Below are 14,092 nucleotides of genomic sequence, written 5' to 3' on the forward strand. Positions count from 1 at the left end.
CACAATGCGAGCAATCAACTACAAACTGAGAGAAGCTCAAGAGAGATCAGCCAGACGCAGCTCATTCTTTGGAAACAATGGAACAGGTCTGTGCTGGAGGTGTGGGGGTGGGCACTCGTCAAGGGGATGTCGATTTCAGCAGACTGTTTGCAGGAACTGTGAATATGCAGGGCATTTGGCCCGCATGTGCAAAAAAATGGCAGCTCGGCTGGTATACGAAGCGGTCCAGAAGACGGTGGGGACAGTACCCAGGACACCGATGTATAGCGGGTCAACACGATCAATGGCTGCTGCTCCTACAACAGGATGCCTCCTATAATGATGAGAGTCCTACTCAACGGGATACCTGTCAACATGGAGCTGGATACGGGAGTGAGTCAATCTCTCATGGGCGCTCAACAATTTGAACAACTGTGGCCGCACAAAAGAGACAGACCAAAACTCACAAGGGTCGACACCAAACTAAGGACCAATACCAAAGAAATCGTACCAGTCCTCGGCAGCGCCATGCTCTCCGTCACACACAAAGGGACAGTGAATCGACTTCCCCTGTGGATTGTCCCTGGAGACCCCCCAGCACTGCTGGGGAGAAGCTGGCTGGGAAAACTAAACTTGAAATGGGATGATGTCCATGCCATGTCATTAGAGGAACGGACCTCCTGCTCAACAGTTATAAAGCGATTTGAACATCTCTTTCAGCCAGTTGTGGGCACTTTCAAAGGGGCCAAAGTCAAAATCTACATCACACAGGATGCTAGACCGGTCCATCACAAGGCCAGAGCTGTACCCTATGTGATGAGGGAAAAGATTGAACACGAACTAGACAGGCTTCTGCGGGAAGGCATTATATCACCTGTGGAATTTAGCGACTGGGCAAGTCCCATCGTCCCAGTCATGAAGCCTGATGGATCCGTACAAATCTGTGGGGACTACACATCTACCAGAAACAGAGTCTCCCTACAGGACCAGTACCCACTGCCCAGAGCGGAGGACGTATTTGCCACATTGGCTGGAGGTAACCTTTTCTCAAAACTAGAACTCACATCTGCGTATATGACGCAAGAATTGACCCAGGAATCCAAGCTACTCATCACCATCAACACGCATCGAGGCTTTTTCATATACAATCGATGCCCATTTGGCATCAGGTCGGCAGCTGCCATACTCCAGCGCAACAAGTCCATCCCGGGGACGGTTGTATTTCAAGACGACATACTTATCACGGGCAGGGACACCAACTCCCATCTCCATAATTTGGAGGAAGTACTAAAGTGGTTGGATCGGGTAGGCCTACGAGTTAAGAAATCCAAGTGCCTGTTTCTCGCACCCGAGGTTGAATTTTTGGGCAGAAGGATTGCCGCTGATGGAATCCGCCCAACAGAGTCCAAAACAGAAGCAATTCGCCTGGCACCCAGGCCCCGGAATGTCTCAGAACTGCGCGCCTTTCTCGGGCTACTCAAATACTTTGGGAACTTTATGCAGAACTTAAGCACGCTGCTGGAGCCTCTCCACATGCTACTCAGGAAGGGGTGCGATTGGTTTTGGGGGGACACCCAGGAACGCGCCTTCAATAAGGCACGCAACCTTCTGTGTTCCAACAGTGTTTTGACTTTCTTTGATCCAGGTAAAAAGCTAGTTCTCACATGTGATGCGTCAGCGTATGGGGTCGGGTGCGTTTTACAACATGTCAGTAGTGCGGGCAAATTACAACCCATAGCTTATGCCTCCAGGTCACTTTCGTGGGCGGAGCGCGGGTACGGAATGGTAGAGAAGGAGGCACTCGCATGCGTGTACGGTGTCAAAAAGATGCACCAATACCTTTTCGGGGCCAAGTTCGCGTTAGAAACCGACCACAAGCCCCTCACGTCCCTCCTATCTGAGAGCAAGGCAATAAACGCCAACGTCTCGGCGCGAATTCAACGGTGGGCAATCATGCTGGCATCCTACCACTATACCATAAGGCACAGACCAGGCACAGACAACTGTGCCAAAGCGCTCAGCAGGCTACCCCTGGCAACCACGGAAGGGTCTGACGAACAGGACTGTGAGATAGTTATGGCAATCAATGCCTTTGAGTCCACAGGTTCGCCCATGACGGCTCACCAAATCAGAGCCTGGACGGCCAGCGACCCCACATTATCTTTCGTAAAAAGATGTGTCCTAACCGGTGACTGGCCAGAGGCTCACGATGCCTGCCCCGAGGAATTCAAACCCTTTCACAGGCGCATGCATGAAGTATCACTACAAGCGGATTGCCTGATGTGGGGAGAGGCATTTGTCTGGGAGTTCCACCGTGAGCACCTGGGGATCGTTCTCATGAAGGCCATAGCCAGATCTCACGTCTGGTGGCCTGGTATTGACGCGGACTTGGCGCTCTGCGTCCGACAGTGCACCATTTGTGCCTAACTCAGCAATGCCCCCAGGGAGGCTCCCCTGAGCCCCTAGCCCTGGCCTACCAAACCGTGGTCGCGAGTGCACGTAGACTATGCGGGCCCATTCATGGGCAAATGTTCCTCATAGTTGTAGATGCATTTTCAAAGTGGATCGAATGCACTATTTTAAACTCGAGCACAACCTCCACCACTGTGGAGAGCCTCGCAACCATGTTTGCAATGCACTGAATCCCTGACATATTGGTCAGTGACTTTGGTCCGTGCTTCACCAGTGCAAAATTCCAAGATTTTATAATTGACCACGGCATAAATCATGTCAAGACGGTACCGTTCAAGGCGTCCTCCAACGGCCAGGCGGAGAGAGCAGTGCAAATCATTAAACAAGGCATGCTTAAAATCCAAGGTCCCACACTGCAGGATTGCCTGTCGCGACTGCTGCTGGCATACAGATCTCGTCCGCACTCATTGACTGGGATTCCCCCCGCGCAACCATTGATGAAAAGGACTTTAAAAACAAGGCTCTCATTAATCCTCCCAGATATGCACAAATTGTTGAGGCAAAGTGCCGTAAGCTGACTGAGTACCATAACAGAAACTCGAGGGGGAGGTGGAATGACATAGGGGACAAAGTGTTTGTACTAAACTATGGCAGGGGTCCCAAATGGCTTGCAGGGACAGTGACAGGCAAGGAAGGAAACAGGCTACTGGACAATTGCCAAACCTGCCGGAGTCATGTCGACCAAGTCAAAAGCAGATTTACCAACAACACTGCGGAACCAGAGGCAGACTACAATGTGGAACTCACACCACACCTGGTGGACAGACAGAGGGAACAACCTGAGGAAAGGGCAGTCCCAACAGACAGCCCAGGCGAGTCAACAACAAGCACACCAATCGAAACAGACAGCCCAGGCGAGATACCAGCAACCACACCCAAAGAAAAACAGACACCAAGGCAAACAACTGAACCACAACTCAGACGCTCCACGCAAGAGCGTAGACCACCTGAGAGACTGAACCTATAAAGGCAATAAGACCTTGGAGGAGGGTGATGTCATGAATCATACATTATTATATATAACTGTACCTAACATGCTATACACGACTGTAATATGATATGACCTGTAACCACCAGCATACCTTACCACCAGGGGTGCACTTGCAGGAGACACTGGATATCTGTCCCAGACAGGTATATAAGGACAGGTCTCAGGCAAGTGCGGGATTCCAGAGCTGTGAAATAAAGATGCAGGTCCAGAGTGACCTTAACTTCACTACATGCCTCGTGTGAATCTGTACTGAGGGGACAGGACTTTACACCACCTGCTCAAAAGGTGTGGTGGGAGAAAAAGAAGAGAAAAAGGGCAACTAAAGCTGGCCTAATTATAGCACAGCAATTTCTGAAATACATAGAATTGAACAAGCCAAAAATAGAGAAACTAAAAGAATTGAAGTGGGACATTGCGTCCTTCAGAAATTAAGGGGTTAACAATGCAACCTGCAAACTAGCTGCAATGTCTAAGATGGCACGCACACATAAATCGCAGACAGGCTTAAGCTAAAAAGAATTCCCCCTTCGCAGTCAACAGGATCTCAAGTGGGCGGCGGACACCGGCAATTCAAAGCCATGTCAAAGGCGTGAGTACATTTTAATTACCACGCACAGTTAGGACAAGGACAGAAATCTGTCTGGTGTTAGCTGCCTGAGAGATCTGAATCTGCAGGTCTGGCCAAGACTTCAAGTAGTCAGCGGAAGATCCCAGGTAAAACAATTGCGATCAGTTAAATAGAAGTGTGTCTGTGTAATGTTGCGATTGATAATTGGTATATGTTGCAAGTATCGGTCTCACTCAGGGCGAATAAACAAGGGACGGACCGCTGACAACATATAGCCATGGGAAGCGAGAAACTCGAGTTGGGATTAGAGGTGTCTCTGACAGATTAAAAAAAACTAATTGAAATAATGATTAAACAAAATTGGAAACCAGATGACCCACCCGCGGCACAAAGGAAGTGGTGGGAATCGGAAAAGAAACAAAAAGAGGAGAAAGCCCTCATTTTAGTGACTCGCGCTTATTGTGAAGGCTATTGACTGAGAAAGCAATTAAATAAACCAATAATAGGTGTGATGGTGACAGTACGCGTCAGGACGATAATATAGAAGGAGGGGAGGTTTAGAGAAGATCTCTTCACCCAGAGGGTGTTGGGGGTCTGGAACGCACTGCCTAAAAGGGAAGATTATGTTTTTCTTTAAGTGTAAAAGCACAGAGAGGTTAAACTGTTAAGGCTGCAAGCTGTGGGACGAAAGTTGACATTGATTGATGGTTTCTGTGTTTGTCGGCTTTCAAAACAAAGGAAGTTAACTCTTTCATAGGCAACTGTGAACTCTGTTTTAATTCAGTGGGCAATACCTTTTGAATATTGGAGATATTCTTAATTTGAAGAGAATATTTGCTCCTGGGGTAGAAGGAATTTTAGGATCATATTACAAATTAACCTCTCGGGCTCTTCAGAATCACCAGAGATTCTCTGTTTCTTTTGTTTTATGGTGACTATCATAGGTGACTATCGGAAAGAAACGATGTTGTTTAAAGGGGTTAGTTGATTGTACCTGAGGAATCAAGAGGGCACACTCCTGACTACATGTGGCTCCGAGTAAATCTCAGGAGTGGGAGGACTCCCCGGGATATTTGGGTGAGATCGCACTCGAGAATCCAGACCTCATGGACGGGCCTCGAATCTATACGAATGGCCATCCCGGAACGAGATAGGCAGTGGTGTATAAACACCTGCAAGTATATAATAATAATACTAAAAATAATAATAACTTTTATTTATATAGCTCCTTTAACGTAGTAAAGCGTCCCAAGGCGCTTCGAAACACTTGAGGGAAGTGTAAAAAGAGATTAAGGGCTGGGATCTGAAGTGCAAGGAGCATGAGATAGAGGACCATCGGCACAGGTGGCAGAGCTGACAGCCCTGACTGAAGCCCTGATATTAGCAGAGGGGAAAATCAGTAAACATTCATACCGACTGCAGGTATGACTCGTTGCCTGGGGAAGACGAGGGTTTGTCACCTCAGCTGGTGAGGCCATCAAATATGAAGGCCGGATCAGGCTGTTACTAGAGGCTGCTCGTAAATACGCCAAGGCGGCGGTACTAAAGGTAAAAGCTCATCAGCGGGTGGTGGATGACATTCAGAAAGGAAACGAGACTGCAGACAAGGCTGCTCGCGAGGCGGCGACATCTGCCGAAATCAAGGCAGAACCAGTATGCAGCCTGACCACGGAAGAGGATATAAAAATTACACGTTCGTAAGAAAGAAAGAGCACAATGGAAAAGGGAGGAGTGCCTGGTTCAGACTCCGTGTAGAGAAAGGATGGAAAGGTATTAGCCCCCTCCTATATAAGGAAAATGCTCATGGAAGGGGACCATGGCATCAACCATGCTGGGCGCAACGCCATGATAATAATTACCTCCCGAGATTGATGGTGGCCAGAAATGGGACGTGACATTGCTAAGTATTGCCAGCAATGTATTACGTGCACCAAACATAATTCGGGGAAGGCCATCAAAATAAGAATGGCTCATCAGCCACGCCCACAGAGACCGTGGGAGATTATACAAATTGATTTTACAGGGCCATTGCCAAACTCTTGAGGAAGAAAATACTGTCTAGTGATAATAGATCTATTTCATCATCATCCTAGGCAGTCGCTCGAAAGGAGGATGACTTGCTTCCACACCAAAAAAGGGCGAGTTCACAGGTGCCCCGAATGAAGGACCCGAACTACATCCTGAAGGATGGAAGATGCCTGTGCGTGGATTTTTTTAACGTGTGGTAGCCGTTGCACACCAGCCACCACACGGGCTTGACAGAGCTAGGTCTTGGTCCAGTGGCAAGGAATACCCAAGACGACTGGAGACCAGCTCTGCTGCACGGACCTAGTGTGCACACATATCACAGCGTGGACTGGCCTGTGCTGCCCCTGTGCCCCTGGCCCCGAACTCACACCTCCCCTGGGCCCCGATCACATCCCTCCACAGTCTCTCGCTGCTCCTTTGCCCCGACCTCGCCGATCCTGCTGTATCTGCCCACGCTCCAATCAGCGACCTGGATCCCGATGACATCACTCCTCGCTGTCGTCACCCTCCCGCACCAGCTTGTGCTGCTCCCCGGAGCGGTATGCCGCCACGCTGCTCCTGGGCCGTTCACCTCCGCTCCTTACACGGTGGTGGAAGCATTTGCCTCCCAAAACTGCACAGCGACGACAGTAGCAAGAATACTTGCAGAAGAGGTAATTCCTCGCTTGGGAATACCCACTCAAATTGATTCTGATCAAAGAACCCACTTTACAGGGCAGGAGTAAGGTTATTGTGCACCACATTAGGCATCAAACAGAAATTTCACGTCCCTTACCACCCCTAGAGTTCGGGGATGGTGGAACGGATGAACCACATTATAAAGACAGCCCTGGCCAAGGCCATCCAAGAGACTGGACAGGCCTGGCCTGAACTGTTACTTGCTATATTAATGAGGCTGAGAGCAACTCAAAACCTTACAATGGGTCTAACCCCATACAAACTCATGACAGGTAGGGCCATGAGACTACCTGAGGGAGTAATTACAGGAGGAGTGGACCTGGGTCCATTAAGAGACAGCATTCGTAGATATGTAATGGAACTGAGCAAACAGTTAAAAGGCATGAGACAGGAAGCCAGGGAACAGCAGGCAGGTAGAGACCAGGATGAGGATTTAAAAGTACCGGCAGGCGTGCCGCAGGGAAGAGAAAAGGTAATGGTAAAAGGTTTACCGGGCCGAATAGGATTTGCCCCGCGGTGGTCCGCTCCTTAAGAGGTACTCATAAGCGGCGACACATGCGCGTGTGTAGATATTAAGGGCGTTAGTAGCTAGAAACAGTGGTCCCCGTTGAAAAGATAAACTGACATGTACTGGATCGCCCAAAGGCGTCCACTCCTTTTCCTATTTACAGGATGACCTGGAGAATCGTGGTTCTGACAATACTTTGGAATTCAAATCACAGATAGATTTTTAACCAATAAGAGAATTAAGGGTTAAGGGGAGCGGGCGGGTAAGTGGAGCTGAGTCCACGGCTAGATCAGCCATGATCTTGTTGAATGGCGGAGCAGGCTCGAGGGGCTCGATGGCCTACTCCTGTTCCTAATTTTTATGTTCTTATTATGTTCTTATGACCATGGAACAGAACATCTTCTGAGAAATCGACATCCAGAGGAAAAGGGAGACTCAAATTACCAACAGGACCTCGTGGGAGATGGAATCTATCTGACAGGCATATTCCGGCGAGAGGGCGCAGAGACTCCCCCTCGGACTAGGCCGAACATTTCGCAGATGTAAGGGAACCCACAATAGTGGGTGTCGCAATAGGGTACAATAAGACTTTGTGCATTGAATGTGGTAACAATAGAATATGGACCAATTTCCAGACCTCTCAGGGATGCGTACAGATTACATTTGAGTATCTACCAGGGATGACACAGGTATTAGATACGTGTAGAAATATATGGCCACGTGCTAACTATATGTAGTGCTTTACAAAGGAGGGTAGTCACAGGGGTATCAATATAGAAGATGTCACACCAGACATCGTGAGAGATTGTTGGATATTTGACCGGGAAGTCATCCCGAATTTGATCCAATACCAGCCTTATGATTTCACTATGTGCGTTAGGCCTACACAAAGATTTGAGCCTACACAATACATTTGAGACATGTCTATCCCTAGTAATTCGAGTAGAGTGGTCTTGCGAGCGGAGGGGATCCAGTTGTATGATAATGTATACCACGAAATATTCCAGGTAATAGTCAATCTAACAGACTTGAACTTGCCAGAGAAATGCAACCCCAAGATACGAGCACTATACACCAGGATGCTAGACATAGTACTCAGCAAAGCAAGGGATGCCTCAGGGGCCTCCCAATACCGGGGACACACAGGGTTCCAGTGCCACAAGCGAGGACTAGTCAATGATGTATTGACTGGAGTTAATACTGGCACATCCCTTGTAAATGTCCTGGATATCCAATCGGTAAAGGCAAGCTTCGAGAGTCTTAGAGAGACCATGCGGATATTACTCCAGAATCACACGGGGTATGTCGGGACAGGAGTGGACTTGGGGCAGGAAACCTCCAAGATACAATTTATTGGAGGCACTAGCCACTATTAACCGCCTAATTGATCGAGAATATCAGGACGCGGCTAACAGGGTAAAACGGGATATCTGTCACGCCTATGATGGTTGGATGATAGGACAAGTGCATCATAACCTGGACCAAATGCAGCCTGGGAGGGTTCCGACTGAATTAACAGCACCCACCTACTCCAGCTGGCATAGCACCCAGAACCCCTGGACGGCTGCATATTAAAGGGCATGACAAGGGTTTACCCTGTGACTGGTGGGTGCACCAATAACTACACCTCATTAGTAGGGATGGTAATAATAATCCCGGTGATGACCGGAAATGTGAAACCATACCCACAATATGAGATGGAGAATCTTGGGTTGATCAGAGAAAGGGACTACCTGCAGTACTATCCAATGGATGGAACGATGAGAGGGGTCTCATTGAATGGGTGCCACAGGGTAGGAAGCCTGTCAATTTGCCCTCGCCCGGGGGAACAAGGAAACACAATGGATGTGAATTTAATCAGAGTATCGGATGCATGCTGGAAATAAACTCGGTAGAGTCGGAACCAACCCACTCAGCATACTGGGGGAGAGGTGAATACTGTGTGGTGACCACCCGATGGATAACTATGGCACACTGGTATGCAATATCACTAATCCCAATTTTTACTTTACCTCCAGCTTACCCATAACCATCGGACGTGCACGAATGATGTACATTCACGCACGAAAAATAATCACTGAAAATACTAAACAAGCTAGACAAGATGATCAGGACCAAACTCCGTAAAATTCCCTGGTTTGAACAGGCCTGGAATTGGGGCTTGAATGTGGACATCCACCCTTGGATTCACATTATATCACATATAGTGGTGGCAGTACAACTGGTTCTGGCTCTATGCTGGTTGGGAATTACATGTGCTGCTTGCTCGAAACAAAATAATAAAAGAAAGCTAAAGCTATAGTAAAGGAGCAGAGTAAGCTATTGAGACAGAGTTTAGATGAGGGAGCCATATAGCTCCATGTGCGCTAGTCCCCCAAACCTTGTGGCTGATCACCGCAACCGAGGCGGGGGCCCTAAGGCAGTGTAGAATTTAGACGGGTTGGTTACCTTGATCTGGGTAGTCAAAGGCCAAAAGGTGGAATTGAAGTAGGAATTGGGCCTGCTTTAGCCAACAGCCTGCATTAGTAGTTTTAGAAAGTTGGCCATCGCAAGATTGGCCATGGCAACACCGTCATCAAATCTATATTCAGTTCTTGTGGTTAGGCGAGGTGTTGAATAACAGGAAGCCTAGGCTGTTGCTTCTGAACAGAAAATGTAAAGTCCCTAATTTGTCCAAACTTATGATTTGACCAATGACTGTGTCTTTGACCGAAAAAGGTCATGTAGATGGACAATGAATGTACATGCCTACTTGCTTTCCGTATAAATGCTACGTACCTCAGTGAATTTTTTGAGATCGGATTTTGGAGCTCAGTGAATTGCTGATAAGTAACATCCATATCTCCCTTACAAGTAAATAAACGACTCTTTGGCTTTTCATAGACTTCTCATGGTGTATTTATTATTATACCCCATCACTACCTCTTTGACCTCTTTTTGTCAAGTGCTTTAATATCTTATTATATGGCTCAGTGTCAAATTTTGTTTTTTTTAATGATCCTATAAAGTGCCTTGGGACGTTTTACTATATTAAAGGTACTATATAAATACAAGTTGTTGTTGTTGTTGTTGTTGGTCAAGCTAACAAATGGCCCCTGTACCTGGCACTTACCTGCACATGGGCACTACTTAAGTGGCAACCCAAACTCACAAGGTAAGGCTATTTCCAGAATTTACCTAATCTCTTTGCATGGTTTTTCTGTGCGCAGGCAGTGTTTAATCATTTGGGGAGCACAGCATTTGGAGTGAAGCAGTTCTTAAAGGGCTGCTACACTCTTAATGGGAAGAGAAACGTGATTTTTGGAGGTTATCTAATGAGATATAATGGTGGGTAGAGCTCTCAGAATTATCAGCTTCAGCAAAGAGTCAAAAGATTTTATTGAAAGAATTGGCCCTGAGCAACGGCCCCAAATGCCTATGGGAGTTCCACATGACTCCCTCTACAACTACAGCAGGAGACCAGCAGAACCCATTCGTAAATGGCAGGGACTGAGTTGTAGCAGATCTCTCCCATTTATGGGCATTTCCAGGCTGTTTTTATGGGGTGGAACTCTACCTGCCCCTTGCCAGGCAAATGCCATAGGAGAAAGCAGTCGGGAGTGAGCATTTGTACACTGGGAATTCCTATGTGCTGGTTATTAAAGCTGGTAGCAGAAGTAGTTGATGTATGCATGGACAGCATATTGGCTGATACTGCAGGCAATTCATATCCTAACCTGGAATGAGGTAGGGCCAGAAATGTTGAGGCTGATGATGTCCTTAACTATTACTGGCAGTGCCATCCTGATGTTGTAGGTTAGCTACAGGTGTGCTTGGAGCCGGTTGCACAGTTATGCATCCGACTCTGTGTTGACCTGGAGTTCACTTCAATTAGCAGCAGCTCTATAGCAGCATAAGCAAATCTTGGAGGCTCTGCATTAGAGCCCTGGCATGGAAGAGCCTCCTACATTTTCTGGGATGCTGCTTTTCGAGCTGCTGCTGCATGGAGTGCAGAAAAGCACAGCTGCCTTGTTTGGCACACAAATACACACTCCATAGACTGCAACAAGTAACTAACTCTTCTTCCCAGCTTCTGCCCTGATGTGCCCTTCAAACAGCAACTTCAGCCCATTTAGATGGTTTGGATATTTTTCCACTGGACCCACAAGCTCCCTGTAAATGACAAGATTGGTAGCAACTGGGTGGCATAAACTCTGCATTTCAACATTGCCCCACAACCCATGAGATAATCTCCTGACTTGACTTCCTTCCTTTGTACTTGGGTTGTGTCTTCTTTTTATGGCATTTAAATAACTTGAGTAAAGAAATCTTGTTTTTCATTAACTATTGCAGTCTTCAACCAGGATAACAAGCATTAAGAAATAGCAAGTGTCACTTTTTGAACACCTCATATTTACTTCTCTGATTCATAAGTGATACACCATGTGATCTGAGATGAGCACATTTCACCTGGATAGTACGGAAGATTAAACAACTATTTACATATGCACCGATCTAGAAACCAAACAAAAGCTGACCAGCATATTTTAAAAAGCTGATGCAGCCTCCAAAATAAAGCTCAAAGACAACCCAGTTTATAAGTGTTTGACAAGTCAAAACAAGGAGCTAGACTGAAAGCACAGTGCAGCATGGGCTTGCCATAATTCAACATACATGTATAACTAACATTCAATTTTATTGCAGGAAAATGGAGTTTTCAGCTGTGGTGGGTTCAAAAATTACTGAACGCAGGAGGTTTATTTTGTAGCGAAATCAGGGAGATGTAACCCAGGAAATTTAGATTTTTGACACTTAATTTGATGCATTTTCCAGCACTTTGAAGCCGAACCAAATTTTACTTCTCCAGCCCAAAATATTTTTTCCTGGATCGCAGATATTTTAAATATGAAAATCAAAGTAGTTGTGGTGACTTCAATAGAACTCTACAACGTCTAATTCCTTTCATTGGGATGCTAAGCCAAGGTTAATTTGTGAACCAAAACCTGTTTCAACATGCAGCTACAATGATCTCAACTTACAGTGTAGTCGATTTTCACATTTGATTTTCACAGGTGAGAACTGGCTAACTACCGTATCTCTTTCTGACCTGGATCGCATGATGGATCGGAGGAACATAGAGTGAGGGGGGGTTGAACTGGATGTAAACTATAATTATTTTATATTTGCAATGTTATATATCTTCAAGACAGATAACGATGAGTCAATATCATCAAAATAAAATCTTGGAACTGAGTTATGTTGAAGGATCGCACCCAAACATTTACCTGGCTTTCTGTTTTAGATGTTGATCAACCTGCCGCCATTTCAAACATTCTAGGGTTGAGTTTCTGCTTTGGTCTCAATTGGCATTCCGGGCACAAATTGTGCTCAAAATTGTGCTTGTTTTTTTAATTGAATTTTTGGCTCAAGTTTCCACTCAAATTCATTTGCATATTACCAATCATAAAATCTCCCTTGAACCAGCGCAATCGGGCAGCGTTTTAGAACGTGATTGTTTATATTTTTCCCCTTACATTTGATGTATTTAAGAGCGGTAACCTGGTGCAGATTTATTAAATCAGCTGAAAATGGGTTTTTCACAAAAAAAAATAAGCATTTTAATAAGAGTGCCTAGACCACCACCTGTGAGTAACCCAATTTTAAATAACTGAAAATGACTTAAATAAACTATACAGAACCATTTACTAGTTTCATTGGAGCAAAGTGGTAAGTTTTGGAGCAAATTAATTTTTAAAAAAATATTTAAAATCTTTTAAACGGTGTCTATTCGTGTCCTTGTGCCTCAATAAAAAGCTTACTTTTAAGAGCATCCTCGAAGGCCCGCAAATGGACGCTATTAGGCATGGGGGCATGGCCAGTTTAGTAGGCAGGAGCAACTTACAGTGCAATGTTTTTTAAACTAGTACTAAAAATCGCAGAATCTCATTTTGCACTGCACGTATTTTGCATTTAAAATTCCTCGAACATTTTCACTGATTTGGCTGATTTCAGGCAAATTGCGTTGAAAAAACCAGCACAACCTAGCGGAGACTTCAGGCCTGTCTGTTTTTCAAGCCTTAAAACAGAAGCTAGAATTTAGCAGTGAGTGGATGAGTGCTGACCATGTTTACCAGACATTCCACTGTTCTTTTAGCAGAAGCATTCATCGATTAAAAATAATAAACAAAGCAAAGTTATATGAAAATATTAAGCATTCATCCACAGTTAATGTCAACAGCAAGATGCTTTTTTGTCTTTCAAAAATGTTTGTTTTCTTGGACTGGAAATAAAAATCATTGCACCCTGCAATCATTAAAAAAGTAAAGTGGCAGTCCAAGAGTTTGCAGGGACAGACATATGGAGTTGAATTTTGTGCTCTCTGGAGGATCTGACTGACAGCCTTCAATCTTTTTTTGCAATCTATTATAGTCAATGATTATTCATATTACTCCTCATATTATTCCTTGAACGTTGACCCATAGTTTATTTCAAACTCTTCTAATTCTACATGTTGTGTATCTGAAAAGCATGCACTCCCATGTTCCGCCACCAGAGAGTGCATCCACTGATGTCACAAGGGATCCCAGCATCCCTTGGGAGCGCTGTACATAAACCGGCCCTGAAGGCCTGTTACTCACCCTGAGGAGTAATATGAATAATCATTGACTATAATAGATTGCAAAAAAAGATTGAAGGCTGTCAGTCAGATCCTCCAGAGAGCACAAAATTCAACTCCATGTGTCTGTCCCTGCAAACTCTTGTACTGCACACTTTACTTTTTTAATGATTGCAGGGTGTAATGATTTTTATTTCCAGTCCAAGAAAACAAATATTTTTGACAGACAAAAAAGCATCTTGCTGTTGACATTAACTGTGGACGAATCCAACG

This window comes from Pristiophorus japonicus, chromosome 5, assembly GCF_044704955.1.
Source record: "Pristiophorus japonicus isolate sPriJap1 chromosome 5, sPriJap1.hap1, whole genome shotgun sequence".
Lineage (NCBI taxonomy): Eukaryota > Metazoa > Chordata > Chondrichthyes > Pristiophoridae > Pristiophorus > Pristiophorus japonicus.